The 16,945-nt window shown below is 46.4% G+C and overlaps 2 protein-coding genes across 4 annotated transcripts in view; one reads left to right on the forward strand and one right to left on the reverse strand.

The window, feature by feature from the left end:
* The window catches only part of GRK5 (G protein-coupled receptor kinase 5), a 211,852-nt gene that overhangs the window by 171,533 nt on the left and 23,374 nt on the right, over positions 1-16,945 (reverse strand). The gene's annotated exons all lie outside the window — the stretch shown is intronic.
* SFXN4 (sideroflexin 4) overlaps positions 11,916-16,945 on the forward strand; it is an 83,704-nt gene continuing 78,674 nt past the window's right edge. For both annotated transcript variants that reach the window (XM_081823418.1, XM_081823420.1), the window contains exon 1: positions 11,916-11,923. The gene's annotated coding sequence lies outside the window, so the exon portion shown is untranslated. The remainder of the gene's footprint in view (positions 11,924-16,945) is intronic.

Below are 16,945 nucleotides of genomic sequence, written 5' to 3' on the forward strand. Positions count from 1 at the left end.
GCCACATAGGGCTAGCAGCTAGTATAGTACTGGACAGACATAGAGAACATTTCCATCAGTGCAAGAAGTTCTATCCGACAGGGGCTCCAGACTCTCCGACTCACCTCCCGGGTCACAGCTGATTGGCCAGACCAGGCCACCTGACCTGACGGCAGCCAATGGACAGCCAGAGTCTCCACAGCATTACCTAAATTGAGGACTTTGCCCGATGGAAAGGCAGTGACTAACTCACCAACCAAACTCTTCTTTGGGCAGTGTGAGCTCTGCAGAGTTAGCGGTTAGTGGGAACCTGAGACACAAAACAGCAGAAGTTATGAAGCAGAGAATGAAGTCCCGAGTGGACAGAGTCATGTTGAAAGAGGGAGCATGGGAGCGTGCCTGGCCCTTTGGGTGGGAGAGAACTCAGGCATCCTCTGTACTGCTTCTCAGAGTTCCCAGTGGGATGGAGAGTGAGCTGCCCAAAATGGTGACTTGCTTGATGACATGCCTTTTATTGGCTTGCTTCCTTCCTTTTCCTCATTTCTCCACTCCCCCGTGTTTCCGCCACGCCCCAAATAAACCACTTACCTTCAAATCACTGCCTCAGAATCTACCCCTGGGGGAACCCAAACTAAAACGGATAAAGTAAAGAGTGAGTCTTTGTTCCTTGCCACGTAAAGGCCAAGCACATACTGGCTCTGATCAATTTGGGAGACTAGAACATAACAAAAGATAATCAATGTTCATATATCACCAGTGAAAATGGAAAATGCCACCGCTCTTTGGGAAACAGCTTGGAAGTTTCTTATAAAGTTAAACATACACTCACCTTATGACCCAGCAATCCCCCTCCTAGATATTTACCCAAGGGAAATAAAAACTTATGTTCACACAAAAAGCTGTTCATGGATGTTTATAGTGGCTTTATTCATAATCGCCAAAAATTGGAAACAACCCAAACGTCCTTCAACTGGGGAACAGATAAACAAACAATGGAATAATACAAAGAAATACAAGGGAACTGATATACATAGCAACACGATGATTCCAAATGCATTATGCCAAGTGAAAGAAGACAGACTTGGAAGGCTACATTCCATGGGATTCCATTAAATGACATTCTTATAAAGACAAGACATAGGAGCAGAAAACCAGTCAGTGGTTGCCAGGGGCTGGAGGTGGGGAAGGAGGTGACCAGAAAGGAGTCTGGGGGAGTTTCAGTGGGTAAGAAAAAATGTTCTTGATCGTGGGAGCAGTTACATGACTGCTTACATTTGTTCTAATGTGCAGAATCGTGCACTTTGAAAGGGCGAATTTTACTGTATGTAAATTACATTCTAATGAAATTAGTGGGGAAAATAAAAGACCATGAAGGTGATACTCTCCACAAGGGCCCCAAACACGCTCTGGGACTCGCTGTACCACAGCCCAGCTTCTAGGTGGCCCAGGCACCATGTAAATCAAGACTCACACGCAAGTTGGTCAGACAGCCCAGCCCATCCACAGCATCCTTTCCAGTGGACTCAGCCACTTCGCCCCAAAGCTCTTGAGATATGACATCCTCTCATGTTTACCAGTAAACCCAGAGGAGTTCTATCAGATCTGGGGAGCTGGGGGAGAGGACATCCTCCTTCCCATTTCAGAATCACCAGCCTACCAAGTGGAGAATGTTGACCAAAGTTTCCATTAGAGAAATTAGAAACAACTTTCAAACACTCTGACCAGAGAACCCAGTGGGACAGCAGGGGGCTGTGATTGGAGTGATTCCAAGTTCAGTTTCATCTTCCTATAAAACAGGCCATTTGGCCAAGATGACCTTTCAGAGCCTCTTCCCCTGGCCCCAAACTCAAGCACTGTACGATTCTAAAAGCATTTTTCAAAGGCACTTAGAATTAAGAGAGTGCCATTGAAAGGGGAGACGGTCACCAGCCCAGCAGGCTCATGTGTGGCTCATCCTCTCCAGCTGGGGTTTGGTTTGGTCTAAAGGCAAGAGTCAGAGGAGGCACGCAAGCCCCGTTGACAAAGACGTAATATTTTCCATTAGGTGTCACAGCATTCATTCTGTGCTTTCTCCTTTTCCCCAGGGGACTCCCAGAAATGGTCCATGCGAGTATCTGAAAATGTGTGCCCTGTGAAAAAGCACACACACCACAAGGGCACACATCCCTGGGGCAAAGAACCACCAGGAGCCAGAATGCAAAACAGCCTCCAGGCCTTCCTCCCCCAGGCAAAGCTCCAGAAGTTGTATCCGGGAGATGCTGCATTTTTCCAGAATTGTGTCATTCACAGAGAAGTTCACTCTCAGGTCTCAAATCCAGTCTGGAGCTGGGCTGGGCTGCCCAGAGCCACAGGGAAGAGAGAACTGGCCACTCGCACCGTTTTTATGGTGAGCTCTGACCTCCAGATGAGCTGGGTGTGTGCAGGGGATGGAGCCCAGGCTGCAGGTCCGGCCTTAGAGGCCATGCCTTCTGCCCTCCACGCACAACAGGGACCAGGCTGTGCAGGGCTTCAACTCAGGCAACTGGGCACATACCATAGAGCAGCTGACTGAGGACTCCCAGCTTCTGATTAGAAGGGTAACAAGGGGGCAGGCTTGTCCCTCTTCTCCATAGGCCTCTCATGAGCATAGTTCAGGGAGCTCAGGAGACCAGTGAGCCTGGAGAAGTAGACATCAGTGACCTGAGGTGACTGATTTTCTGAAGCAATGCTGAATCTGAGATAGCTCGTGGCTGCTACAATCCCCCCCAGGCTTTTCCTTGGGATCTAGGGATTCCATCAAGGGCCGATGTACTCTCTCTACAGCTGAGGTCTCCTACTGAGCTCAGAGGGCACTGGGTGCTGTGGACACCACTGTGTCATCCCTGGGATGTCAGCGCTGAGGCACCTCTTCTAGGCTCAGCACTCCCTCACCGGCAGGTTAGGACAACCAGGCTCTGTAGCCAGCCGGCAGCAACGAGGGACAGAGTCAAGGAAAGGCAGGCCAACATCCCCTACCCAGTATGGGGCAGGGCTTTGCAGTTGACACTGACCTTGACCCTCGTCCTCCACTGTCAGTCACTTTCCCTAAGCATTCCTGGCCTTGGGGACACTTGATTTACTGGCCCCAGGGGAGGAGGATGACTTGCATGATAAATAAATCTGGGCAAGCTCCAAGGTTCAAACCTTCAACCATGGCCTCATCTCCGTTTGTTCAGGGAAGAGATATGCTATTTATTGGGGTCTCTAAGACCCCATAAACATAAGGTAAAACCCACCAAAGGACCCCCCAAGCCCCTCACTGACACCCCCCTAATAAAGAACTCACAACTAAAAGCAAATTCAGGGGCGCCTGGGTGGCTCCGTGAGTTAAGCATCCGACTCCTGATTTTTGGCTCAGGTCATGATCTCAGAGTTGTGAGATCCAGCCCTGTGTTGGGCTCTGCACTCAGCGTGGAGTCTGCTAGAGATGCGCTCTCTCTCTCTCCCTCTGCCCCTCCCCCTGCTTGCGTGCTCACCAAATAAATAAATAAAATCTTTTTTAAAAAATAAAAGCAAGTTCAGGAAGGTCACAATTCCATCTCTTAATAGTATCACCTTTGGGGCGCCTGGGCGGCTCAGTCATTGGGGCGTCTGCCTTCAGCTCGGGTCATGATCCCAGGACCCTGGGATTGAGCTCCCAGCTCAGCGGGGAGCCTGTTTCTCCCGCTCCCACTCCCCCTGCTTTTGTTCCCTCTCTCACTCTCTCTCTCTCTCTGTCAAATAAATAAATAAAATCTTTGAAAAAAAAGTATCACCTTTGCCTGTTAGGAGAAAAATAGAAATGTGGAGTGTACTACAGGAACGGGGAAGGTGGCTTTATGGGAAAGATGAAGACCAGGAGGAGGGCACTATTTGCCCAAGGTCGTGCTGTTACTTGGGGTAGAACTGAACCCATATTCAGGCCTCAAGTTCTTGGTCCAGTGCCCTTCCCCTGCCCTGCCAGTGTAACCCCTGCACCAGGTCTCCGTATTCTGGAGGCTGGAGGAGCCACATGTCCCAGGGAGAGACATTTCTAGAGCCTCCCTACTCCCTGGACCCAGGAAAGGGCTATGCTTCTGCTCACTGAGATCCAGCCAAGCCCCTCCTGGGAACTTCACCATTAACTGCCCTTCGGTTTCCAAAAGGGGAAACAGCAGGGCAGCTCTCTGCCCATGGCAGGCCTGGGCTGCTGGGGGTCAGAGCATGGTGATCCATCAGCTGCCCATGTCACCAGAACCAGAGGCTGGAGCTGCCGGGCTCCCCTCCACGGCAACCTGATGTTTCCCTTCTGCACACCTGTCTCCAGAGCATCTTGCTTCGCATACACCTGCTCCTGGCAGGACCTCACACCGAGCAGACCAACGGCAAGAGGAATCCCCAGGGAGAGTGCTTGCTGCCCTCCAAGTCATAGGCCTTATTTCAGTTACCTGGGCCTGGGATGAGCTTGGCGCACCAGATGTAGCAATACCTCCAGGCAGTGAGGGTGGGAGGAGAAGAAGAAAACAAAGCTCGCTCGTGGGAGAGCTGAGGGTGCACAGGACAGAGAAGCAGGTGCAAGTTCAAGACAACCAAGATCTAAGCCAGCGGCTTTCAATGCTGGGACATGTGGTGGTGTCTGGAGACGTTTTTGATTATCATCATGGGGGTGCTCCTGGCATCTACTGGCATCAAGGGATGCTGTTCAACTTCTCTAGTGCCCAGGACAGCCCCCCACGACAAAGGACTATCCACCCACAAATGTCAGTGGGGTCGAGGCTGGCAAACCCTGTTTCGGGCACATACCTTCTGGAAGAAGTTTTTCCTTTTATTTCCTTTCCCCCAGACCCTTTCATCATGGCTCCATCAGATAGCAAGGGAATAACAGGGGAATCTGACAATTACAACATCAGATAAATGCTCACAGCCTATCAGAGTGGGAGCTCTGCCTTTTCATCTGTTACAATGACCATTCCTAACCGGGCTGCAGAAAGGAAGGCCGCCTTTTGGGAAAATAACTCCGAGTAAAGACAGGCTAAAGAGGAAGTTCTGAGTATGTTCTTAAAAAGTTTAAGCATCAAAGAAAGGCCTCGGTGAGGCCATAAACACCAACTTGGGCTGCCTTTGTGATTAAATAAGAAGCACTCTTACCGGGTCTTTTGGATATAGTCTGCTTTTTGTTTTAATGTGGTTTTAATCAGGGAATCGTGGCTCTTTGTTCCTTCAGGAAATTCTGTCAAATGTTTTGCATTCCTCATAGAGAACTACTGTCCATGCGAGTTAAGATCCCAAGTTCTACATTTTGGGGTGAGCCACATTTTCTTGTTGTTTCTTAATGTCGACATGAGAAAAAAAAAAAACACGCAGGGAGGAAAGAATGCAAATGTTCGTCACTGAAAACACACACAAAGCCAGAAACATCTCCCTAGTGCACAAGGTCAAGAATATCTGGGTAAATCCGCTTCATGTTTTGCAGGCATGCTAATGGGTCATGAGAAATGCTGGGGCAAAGGCCCTTGACAGGAGCGCAGGGAGACGCCTAAAAATAAACATTTCACCCAAAGGAGGGTTATCTGTTAGAACTACATCATTCTCAGCACAACTGAGAAGCAGAGACTCTGACATCGGAGCGTGAAAAACACCAATGCACTCTTACCAATTCCCTTCACTTAGACTGAAAGGAGATGAAGTCGGCTGCAACTAAGGCACCCCCTTCAAGGCTCACTCCAGATCTTCCCTGTAGCTCTTCCCCCACTTTCTGAGATGCTGATTTGGAAAAGTGAGGCCTCTCCTCATCCCTTCCCAGAAGTGGAGGAGTCCAGTAGCAAGTTTGGTGGAGTCTACACCTCCTACAACTGGGTTCAAACCCCACTTCTACATTAGCAGCTTTGGGACCTGGAGCAAGTTACTTCATTTCCCTGAGCCTCCCAGCTTCTTCAACTGTGACACAGAGGTGGGAGTGAGAACTACAAATGAGAATTTACAGGGCCAGGGCTCAGTGCAGAAGAGGCCCTTGCTCAGTGCACGGTGAGCATGGGCTGATTCAAGGAGTCACCTTTCCAGTGAAGATCACAGCCCCGAGGTCTGGGCACAGTGCTCTGAGGGGCAGATCTGCCTCCAAAGAGCCTGTATGAAGCCCATCAGGCTCTTCCCAGATTCATCTTTCTTATCGACTCCATGAGCCCCTATATCCAGCATTGTCAGGCATGTGGGAAGGCAGAGATTCCATTTGTAGGAGCAAACCTTGATGAAGCGTTCTGGAAGGCAGTTAGGTAGCACTTATCAACACACCCTTCACCATCCAGCCCACTTCTGGGCATCTGGGCTATCCCTGCCTATGTGCCTAAAGAGTTATGAAAATACTAATGAGGCAAACATAGTAGCTAACCTTTGCTGAGCACTTAAAAGGTCCTAAGTATTTTACATGTAATTTATGTCTGTGCATTTCCTACACGATACTTCTGATTATGCTACATGTGATATTTCTTTGATATATGTATTAAGTCACTTAGCTTTACAAGGTGGGTATTATTACTATTATCTCCATCTTACAGAAAAGAAAGTTGAGACATGAAGACATTAGTTATCTGCCCTAGGTCAAGGGTCAGCAAATGTTTTCTGTAAAAGCCCAGATGGTCAATATTTTAGGTGGGCCAGATGGTCTCTGTCACAACTACTCAGCTCTGCTATTGTAGCATGAAAACAGCCCCAGACAATAGGTAAACAAATGTGCATGGCTGTGTTCCAACAAAACTTTATTTATGGACACTGAACTTTGAATCTCATGGGATTTCCATATATCAAGAAGTATTATTTACTGATTTTTTTTTGATCATTTAAAAATAAGAAAATCATTCTTGGCTTGCAGGCCATATAAAAAATGAGAGGGGGGGTGCATTTGGCCCGAGGGCTGTAGTTTTCCAACCCCTTGCCCTCGGTCATTTCCCCAGTCCGTGAAGTCCCATGTCAAAGTCAGGCAGTCTAGCTCCAGAAGGCACTTGCATGATCTCACGCTATCGTTACCTCTTTTAATAGCAAAAAGGAAGAGTAGGCAAATGGTTCGATAAATTATGCATTCATATTATGGGATGCTCTGCAACACTAAAAAGTCATACACATACATACTGACCAGAGCAGCTCTGGGCACGGTAAGCAAAAAAAGCAAGTTGTCCATTAATACATACATCATGACCCAGTGTATTAAATTAAAACTAAGTATGAACATGTGTATGTGTACATATATACACACGTGTTCACAGGCACATAAACAGTGAACATAAAATAAAGATCTAAAAAGTACAGGGGGGCACCTGGGTGGCTCAGTCAGTTAAGCGTCTGCCTTCGGCTCAGGTCATGATCCCAGGGTCCTGGGATCGAGCCCCACATCGGGCTCCCTGCTCAGCAGGGAGCCTGCTTCTTCCTCTCCCTCTGCTCTCCTGCTTCTCTGTTTCTATCTCAAATAAATAAATAAAATCTTAAATAGATAGATAGATGATAGATAGATAGATAGATAGATAGATAGATAGATAGATAGATAGATAGATAGAACAAACAGGAAGCATAAGCAGCCAGGAAGGAGGTAAAGTAGAGCTTTCTTGTGTACATACGCTGGTCCATACACATTTTGAACCTTTTACATCCCAAACACATCCTTCTATTACTTATGTAATAGAAGAAAAAAACTGAGGTGCTAGTTACAAGGCATCACTTGCCAACATACTTTGAGCTCTCTGAGCAGTTCCCATGAACCCGGTCTAAACAAAAGCTGGTTAAATTAATTATGGCAGGACAAAGCCGTTATTTCTAGAGGGAAAAACAAACAAGCAAACAAAGGTGGTCTAAAGGACAGTAAGAAAACACATCTAGGTCTCTCTTTGACTATCAACAGTGATTTTCTTTTTAATTGTGTATGTGTATAACCTAACCTTCTCTAGACACCATTAACCTTCAAACCAAGGACGTCAGTTGTAAACAAAGGCTTCAAGGTTTTCATCTGGTGTGTGATATTCCAGGCATAGTATCTTGCCTGCATAAACTTTAATTTATGAAGTTATTTTGGTTTGCTCCACTGGCAGGAGTGCAGCTGAAGGGGGAGTCATCGACTGGGAAGATGAGATCTCCCTCAGTGCCAATTTTTAAATCCAGCCTCCAGGTCATCTTATTTTTTTGGATGCTTCCCACAGTCACATTTTTTGTTTGTTTGTTTTACATGAAAGAGTACATTCCCTTTCCTCAAGCCAGGTTTACCATTTTCCATTGCTTTTTATTAAAAACGCATCTTATTTAAATGGAATGTTCTCGGAGTTCCCGCCTTGCATTGGCCTGGGTAAGAGAGCCCTGGAGTGGAGGTCTCTGGATGGTCACACAGACCCCGCACTCCAGGCTACCTCCATGCACCATATAATCACATCTGCAGAAAATAAGAGGGTCCGAAATCCCATCTCTGACCCCAGGACCCCACTCATTCTCAGATCTGGAGCAAACCCCAGTGGGTCCCTCTGTGCCCATTAAAGCAGCAGGTGGCTGGAGCAGAGCCTGAAGATGTTAAAACGCAAATCTGAGGAGAAGGTCCTTCTCAGGTGGCATTCCCATCAGAGCTGTGAGGGCCTTCTGTTGACTAAACAATGAATGCTTTCAATCCCAAGCAACACCTGGTTTGGAGGGTACAGGAGGGAGCTTTAAACTTCAACTCCACATGCCACACTAATCTCAAATTCATGACAGAATTGCATGCACTCCCCAAACTGGCAGGACAAAACTATCCTAGCCAGGGTTTGAATGAAGCCATCTTGTTGTGGCCTCTAGCTGCCCTATCTTCAATGTGACCATAACTGACATCTTCAGTTGCTTAATTTGTGATGGAACCCATATAGACAGGGCAATTCTAATCCTTCGCTTTTGGGATGGTATCAATGTTATGTTTCCAAATGCTCCCAGCCACATGAGGAACAAAAAATAAACTGTTAACACAATTTAGTTTATATACATTTTTGTGATTTAAAAAAATAACATGAGGGGCACCTGGGGTGGCTCAGTTGTTTAAGTGTCTGCCTTCGGCTCAGGTCATGATCTCGGGATCCCGGGATCGAACCTCACATCGAGCTCCTTGCTCAGCCAGGAGTCTGCTTGAGGATTCTTTTTCTCCCTCTGTCCCCACCCCCAACTCATGCTCTCTCTCTCTCTAAAATAAATAAATAAAAATCTAAAAAATAAATAAATAAATAACATGAGATCTACGCTCTTAATTTTTTTAAGTGTATAGCCCAGTACTGTTAAATAGGCACAGTGTTATAAAGATATTTCTAGAACTTTTTCATCTTGCATAACTGAAATTTTATTCCAATTGAACACCAACTCTTCATTTCCCTTTTCCTCCCAGCCCCAAGTAACTACCAGTCTCCTTCCTGTTTCTATGAATTTGACTACTTTAGAGTCCTCATATAAGTGGAATCATGCTGTGTTTATTCTTCTGTGACTGGCTTATTTCACTTAGCGCAATGTCCTCAAAATCTATCCAGGCTGTTACATGTGGCAGGATTTCTTTCTTTTTTAAGGCTGAATAATATTCCATTGTATGTATATATGACATTTTCCTTTTTTAATGATTTTATTCATTCATTTATTTATTTGAGAGAGAGAGAAAGAGTAGGAGAGGAGCAGAGGGAGAGGAACAAGCAGACTCTGTGCTGAGCTTGGAGTCCAACACAGGGCTTGATCTCAGGACCCTGAGATCATGACCCGAGCTGAAATCAACAGTCAGACACTTAACTGACTGGGTCACAAGGCGCCCCTGTATATATGATGTTTTCTTAATCTATTCATCCTTTGAAGAACATTTAGGTTGCTTCCATCTCTTGACTATTGGGAATAACACTGCAATGAACATGGGAGTACAAATATCTCTTCAAGATCCTGATTTCAATTCTTTTGGATAATAACCCAGAAGTGGGATTGCTAGGTCATAGGGTGATTCCAATTTCAATTTTTTGAAGAATTTTCCATAATGGCTACACTATTTTACATTCCTACCAACAATGCACAAGAGTTCCAATTTCTCCACATTCTTGCCAACACTTGTTATTTTTTGTTTTTGATAATGGCCATCCCAACAGGTATGAAGTGACATATCATTGTGGTTTTGATTTGCATTTCGAAATCCTGATGATTAGTGATGTTCAGCATCTTTCCACATACCTATTGTCCATCTGTATGTCTTTCTTTGGAGAAATGTCTATTCAAGTCCTTTGTTTTTTAAATTAGGTTATTTGGTTTTTTCCTATTGAGTTACAGGAGTTCCTTCTATATTCTGGATATTAATCCCTTATCAGATACGTGGTTTGCAAATATACAGATTATAGGAGTGTCTTATGGCCTACTGGAACATAAAATTTTCAGATAGCTACAAGATAATGCCTGTTGCAATCTGGCCCAATATCTGTTAAAAATAAAGTTTTATTGACACACAGCCAGGCCATTTGTTTAGGTATAGGCTATGGCTCCTTTCAACCTGCAACGGTTGAGTTTAGCAATTGCAACAGAGACCACACAGCCCATTAAACTAAAATATTTACTACCTACTCTTTATAGAAAGTTTGCTAAACCCTGGATTATTGGATCAAGGCTTAAAAGCATATGTCTATTTTGGCCCCAATCAAAATGTGACAGGAAGGATGATTCTGGGTCAGATTATTCTCATTTAAACATTAGGACTTTTGAGGCACCTGGGTGGCTCAGTCGTTAAGCATCTGCCTTCAGCTCAAGTCATGATCCCAGGTTCCTGGGATCGAGCCCCGCATTGGGCTCCAGCCCCGCATCGGGCTCCCTGCTCCGCGGGAAGCCTGCTTCTCCCTCCCCCACTCCCCCTGCTTGTGTTCCCTCTCTCACTGTGTCTCTCTCTGTCAAATAAATAAATAAAATCTTTAAAAAAAAATTATGATTTTTGTCACTTAAGACAACTTTAAAATCCAAGTTCCTACCACCTGGGCATGTAAGTTACTGTCGAGTCTTTGGTCATACCAGGAGGCGCCTTATTCTTACATGGTTGAGGTGGACAATTGTGGCTTTCACTTACCTGGCTTTCCTTCTCTAACAGCCCTTCTGCGTGGCCCACATCATCCTTCCTTCCCTCCAACTCCAGCCACCACACAGGCAAGTGATCTGTTGTCACTAAAAAGAGTCTTTTCCAAGGCATTCCTGCTGCTTTTCAGAAAAGAGGCTCTCTTTGCACTGAAGTTGCATAGGGAGTGGCTACGAGACCTCCTGACTGGCCGAGAAAGAAGCAGAGGAGAGAGCAACAGACCTGAGAGACGGGGACAGAAAAACCCCGGGATGTCGTTTGACTCTTTGGATCCAGAAATCCAGGAATACCCCTAGATTCCCAGACACATTTGCATTTCTGTCACTCACGACCACAGGATTTCTGAGTACAACAATTGTGATCTTTGCATTTTGGACTCCTTGTATGTGGGAGTTTATGTGTTAGGGGAGCCTGGGTGGCTCAGTTGGTCACTTGGCGGGAGGCCTGCTTCTCCCTCTCCCACTCCCCCTGCTTGTGTTCCCTCTCTCGCTGTGTCTCTCTCTGTCGAATAAATAAATAAAATCTTAAAAAAAAAAAAGTTTCTATGTTTCTACATTATCTTAATAATTTTCATCTTTTTTTTAGACAAGACATTGTGTCTTTATTTTTTTTTTAAAGATTTTATTTATTTATTTGAGAGAAAGAGAGAGCATGAGTGGGGGAATGAGCAGAGGGAGAGGGAGAAGCAGACTCCCCACCTCAGGGAGCCCGACGCAGGGCTCAATCCCAGGACCCAGGAATCATGACCTGAGCCAAAGGCGGACACTTAACCCACTGACCCACCCAGGTGCCCCAATAATTTTCATCTTTAATGGGTACATAACCCATTACATAGGACAAACCCCTCCCTGGCCACCCAGCCTACTGACACCAGGGCAGAGCTCCCTGGGTGCCATAATACTGACTGATTCAGCAAACCTTCCGTGTGACAGACACAACTGAGCGCCAGGATGCCATGGGCAGTCCTTGTTACACACGAGATCATCTCTAGCTCACCACCTGCCCACCTCACTGACAAGCCCAGGTTTCACGAGCCAGGCACCAGCGTTCAGTGACAAGTACCTTCCCAGTGCCGATGACACACAGCTCCAGGGTGTTTAGCTATGGAAGACCAATGCCATTTCTCTACCTGCCTAGACCTCATCCCTCAGTGCCAAGACTCTATGCTGTCAGGCCCCCCACCCAGCAGTAAAACTGTTCCACTTAGTGCTCAATTGTTGGTCTCTTAGTCTTCATTTTCTCTTTAACAGATTCTAAGTTACTTGTGCTATTTTTGCAGGTTGTTCCCTCAAGGGGGCAAGTTCCAGATCAAGGCAGCTACCATGTCTGCCCAGCCACCCAGATCGCCCCAGTGCCTGGGACCAGGGCAGGGTTCAGTAGCTGTTTGCTGGGAGGGTGGGTAAATGGATGAACCCCATGTGCCAGCCGCTGGCCCATTTCTCACTATCATATATAACACTGCCTCTTTCTACAGCTGTAGCAGCTCCATTTTGGCAAAAGATGTTCCCAGCGAAGTTTGTGGTCGGCAGGGTGGGACAGAGTTTGAAGAAAGACACATGTTAGGAAAAGCTACTTGAACATTCTGGCAAAGCCTCATTGAACCTGTCAGTTGCCGACAGGGCTGGGAAGAGAGTGCGCTGGAGGCCATCTGTCACATGTCCCTGCCATGGAGGTGGCTCAGTGTCACTCCTCCCTCTGGCCCCTAGGAAACGCCAGCCCTTGTGACCACACAAGGGCCACAGAGCCATTCTTTCGAGTTGGCATGGCTTATCGCAGGTTACCGATGCCTCCTGCTCTCCTCCATTCGGTTCTCACAGACGCCCTGGAGATACGTGGTGGTACCATCCCCATTGTACAGACGAGGAAGCCGAGGCTAAAAGTGGAGAACTATTTGCCTTTAGGTCACTCCACTTAGGAAGTGTTAAATTAAATGAAGACGCCATTAGATTGAGTGGCAGCCTAGTAAGCACACCAAAACCTAACCTACTAAGCACACCAAAACCTAAGTCTGGAAATGCCTCAAGGTTATGAAAAGAAAATGCAGGGCGCCTGGGTGGCTCAGTTGGTTAAGCGACTGCCTTCGGCTCAGGTCATGATCCTGGAGTCTCGGGATCGAGTCCCGCATCGGGCTCCCTGCTCGGCAGGGAGTCTGCTTCTCCCTCTGACCCTCCCCCTTCTCATGTACTCGCTCTCTCTCATTCTCTCTCTCTCAAATAAAAATAAATAAATAAATCTTTAAAAAAAAAAGAAAATGCTAAGGACAACCAATCATAAACAGCCAACTAGGCTTTTAGCTGTAGCCGATCAAATGATTGTCTCCCGGTGTTTCCACACCTTTTCCGTGGGAATCTTTCCCCTGCTCCTTACAGAGGATCACTCCCGACCACTTCCCATCTGGCACTGCCTGACTTGAATCGACTTTCAAATAAACTTAAAATCTGTCATATGCCTCAGTTTCTCTTTTAACAGAAGTGACTAGAGCTTACATTTTTTCCAATCCCTAAACCCCACTCTTGCAATCAACCATGGTCAAGGATGGACTCAGTAGCCCCAGCAAAGCACGGAGAGGCCTGGCACCATCCCACTCCCTCTGACCTCAGGGCCCCAGGGCTCTGACGTCTGCATTCCTGGATGTTCCAGCTGGGCAGCATCAGGCCATGGACCCCTCTGCATTCTCTTCCCTTTCAAAGCCATGCTCCTTGGGGGCCTGCTGACAGAAGGCAGCTCCAAGCTTGCTTTCAGCCCCCACAACCACAGCACGGGTAGGGCCCCTGACTGGGAAGCTCCTGGTTCTTTTATTTCATTTTACTTGGGTTTTTTCAGTTTACTTTTTTTTTTTAATGAGCTTTCTCAATTACAAAACTTCCTTCCTCTCTTTCCAGCAAGAACTCAGGCTCTAAATGCTGTAATGTCATTTAGGTTACAAAGAAGAATAATATATATATATATATATATATATATATATATATATATATATATATATATATATTTAAATGGAAAATCACATATTTCAAATGCCTTGGTTTCAATGCCCCCTCCCAAAAGAGTTTTCTACTGAGCTTTTTCTGCTCTTTCATGGTAGACTGACTAAGTAATTTATTGTCCAAACAGGGACCCTTTTAAGGATGAAAGAAGACACTATTAATCCTGACACCAGCCATATGATCACCCTTCTTTGGGGAGGGGGGAGGCGTCACCATTTCTCATTGGAGCCCAGAAGAATGTGGCGAACCACTTCCAGACAGCAAATTGAATTAGGGTATATTAATGTCAGGCCTTGAAAGAGTCAACAACTGTGTAGTCCACTTTTAAATAAGGGTAAGACTCTCTTTGCTCTACTCAATGACACTAGAACTCAAGTGCCTGGTCTAACAGAAGGTGGGTGTTTTCCTGCTTGTTGCCCAAGAAGCCAAAAGATCCAGCTTTAAGGGTCTTTACTTTCTAGCAGTAATTCTAATGTGCTGAGACTGAACCGTTCTAGTTCCAGAAATTTCTCCAGGGCGGGTGAGGGGTGGGGTGTCTAGTCTCAGAACAAAGAAGGCTGGGGAGATCATTGGGTCCATCCCAGCTGCCAGGCAGGGCCACACCCATCGTTCCAGATGGAATTGAATCTCTGCTCTTTATTTTAGACCTCCAGAGGAAATCATGCCACCTCCCTGGGTGAGCCAGTCCAAAGTTTAATTGAGATCTTCAGGGCCAGGCACCCCTCCTTCCGGTCCATACTCCACCCAGGAAACCGATAACATCTCACCCTCCACCCATCATCTCCTCAGCCTCCAGGGCCTACAAGGGGTATCTTCTCCTCTGCAGACCAGAAAACCCTCTGTGGGTCCAGAAAATATTCAGAACATGAAACAGAAACACACACACCTCCTTCCTCCCACGCTCAGCAGTACCCCCCACCCCACCTCCCAGATCCTTTTAATCCCCAGACTGTAAATGGAAAGACAGGAAATGCAAGAAGCAAAGCTTAGAGTCACTCCATCTCAGGCCCAGCTCCTCCCCCTCACCCCCAGCCTCTCTCCCCTTGACAGACAGACAACCCATTAAGAGCTCGCCCATAATAGTCTTTCCTGTAAGAACTTGTAAACAGCATCATTCAGGCTCCAACGTGGGTATTTCCCAGCTCACTTGCATGCATTTCCTTTGTCGTGGAACGTCCCCATGGCACACCTACCCCTCCCCAGCTCCCTCTCCTTCGGTCCCCCTGAAATTTAAGGGTCTTCCCCTTGAATACTGCATTTATCACTTAGCATCATTGTCGTGCACTACTTGTCCTTTCTTTAAAGGAAGCCCTTCTTCCACTTAGTGGGCTGGAGACTCCAGAGAGTGCCTGCCCTGTCCTTCGTTCCAACAGACTCCTACTGCTAGGTATTCATACATGGTTCTTGCCGCCAGGTCTCAGCATTAAATGAGCAAAATCAGTGCCTGCTGAAATTGCGTGTTAAGTAAATCCTGTGCCTACAAACTGTTCTTTTTTTTTTTTTTTTTTTAAGGGGGAGCTTGTTATTATATAACTTAAAGTTTGCAAGGCAAATACACCATAGAAAAGGACAGGGGCCCCAACCCAGGGGTTGGCCAGGTGACAAAAGGCGCTGAGCGTGAGGTGAGAGGGAAACGTGTGGTCTGTGGTGAAATGTAAAGCCTGGAACTTTGACCCCAAATAGACAACCAATATGGTAGACAAACATTGCTATGCAAAAATTCTTACCTAATGTTGCTAGAACTTCCAATTTTCTTTTTTTTTTTTTTAAAGATTTTATTTATTCATTCATTAGAGACAGAGAGAGAGAGAGAGGCAGAGGGAGAAGCAGGCTCCCAAGGAGCAGGGAGCCCGATGCGGGACTCGATCCCAGGACCCTGAGATCATGACCTGAGCCGAAGGCAGACGCTTAACGACTGAGCCACCCAGGCGCCCAACTTCCAATTTTCTAAAAGAAATCTTAAATCAGGGACATGAGGTGAAATTTTCTAATTTTTAAAATATTGTGTGGGCTGAACAAGGGGGCCACCCTTAGACCATCTGTTACTATCTGCACAAAAGAACAGTACCCAGGGCCTAGGGGGTGGGGGAGAGGAGGCATGAGGGTGAACATGTGGCCAGAGGCAGATCCCAGACCCCCATCCTCCTGGGACACTTTCTGGAAGCGATCTTGTTTTTTAGAAAGTAAACCGACCAGGAACTAGGATTCACTTCACTGTAATTCACTTTACATGAGCTCACTTTACAGAAATACACTTTACAGCCAGCTTTGCTGAAACAGATCTATGAGAGATATGATGGGCGGTGGCCTTTTCCCAATAAAAATATACAAGATACACTGAGTATAAAGCCCTTAACGAGCTAACAAGCTCCTGTGATTGAGCAAAAACCAGTAACTTGAATAAATAATCCTATAAAACAAAGGCCTATACTTTCCTTCCCAAACTCAAAGTCTGGGGAGTGGGCCCCAGACCCTGTGGAGAAGAAAAACGGGTTTAAGAGTCACATTCCCTTGCTTGGTTTCCACAACTGAGAAGGCACATTATGCTGGGCAAGTTACTTATCCTCTTTAAGCCTCAATTTCCTCATCTGTGAAATGGGATCATGACAGCCCAATCCTAATAGGATCCCTATAAGGATGGGGCGATAAGCATTCTAAGCTGTAGACTGCGTATGGAGCTATTAACATGTTTTGTGTAACAGAGAGGGAAGCAGTGGGAAAAGGAACTGCTAAAGGGAGGGGCGCCTGGGTGGCTCAGTCCGTTGAGCATCCAACTGACTCTTGATTTCAGCCTAGGTCACAATCTCAGGGTCCTGAGACTGAGCCCCAAGTCCGACTTTCTCCGTGCTGGGCTTAGAGTGTGCTTAAGATTCTCTCTCTACCCTCTCCCTCTACCCCTCCCCTCCTACACCCCCTCCTCGTGCTCTGTCTC

This window comes from Leptonychotes weddellii, chromosome 6 (assembly GCF_054177405.1).
Source record: "Leptonychotes weddellii isolate Sample4059 chromosome 6, ASM5417740v2, whole genome shotgun sequence".
Lineage (NCBI taxonomy): Eukaryota > Metazoa > Chordata > Mammalia > Carnivora > Phocidae > Leptonychotes > Leptonychotes weddellii.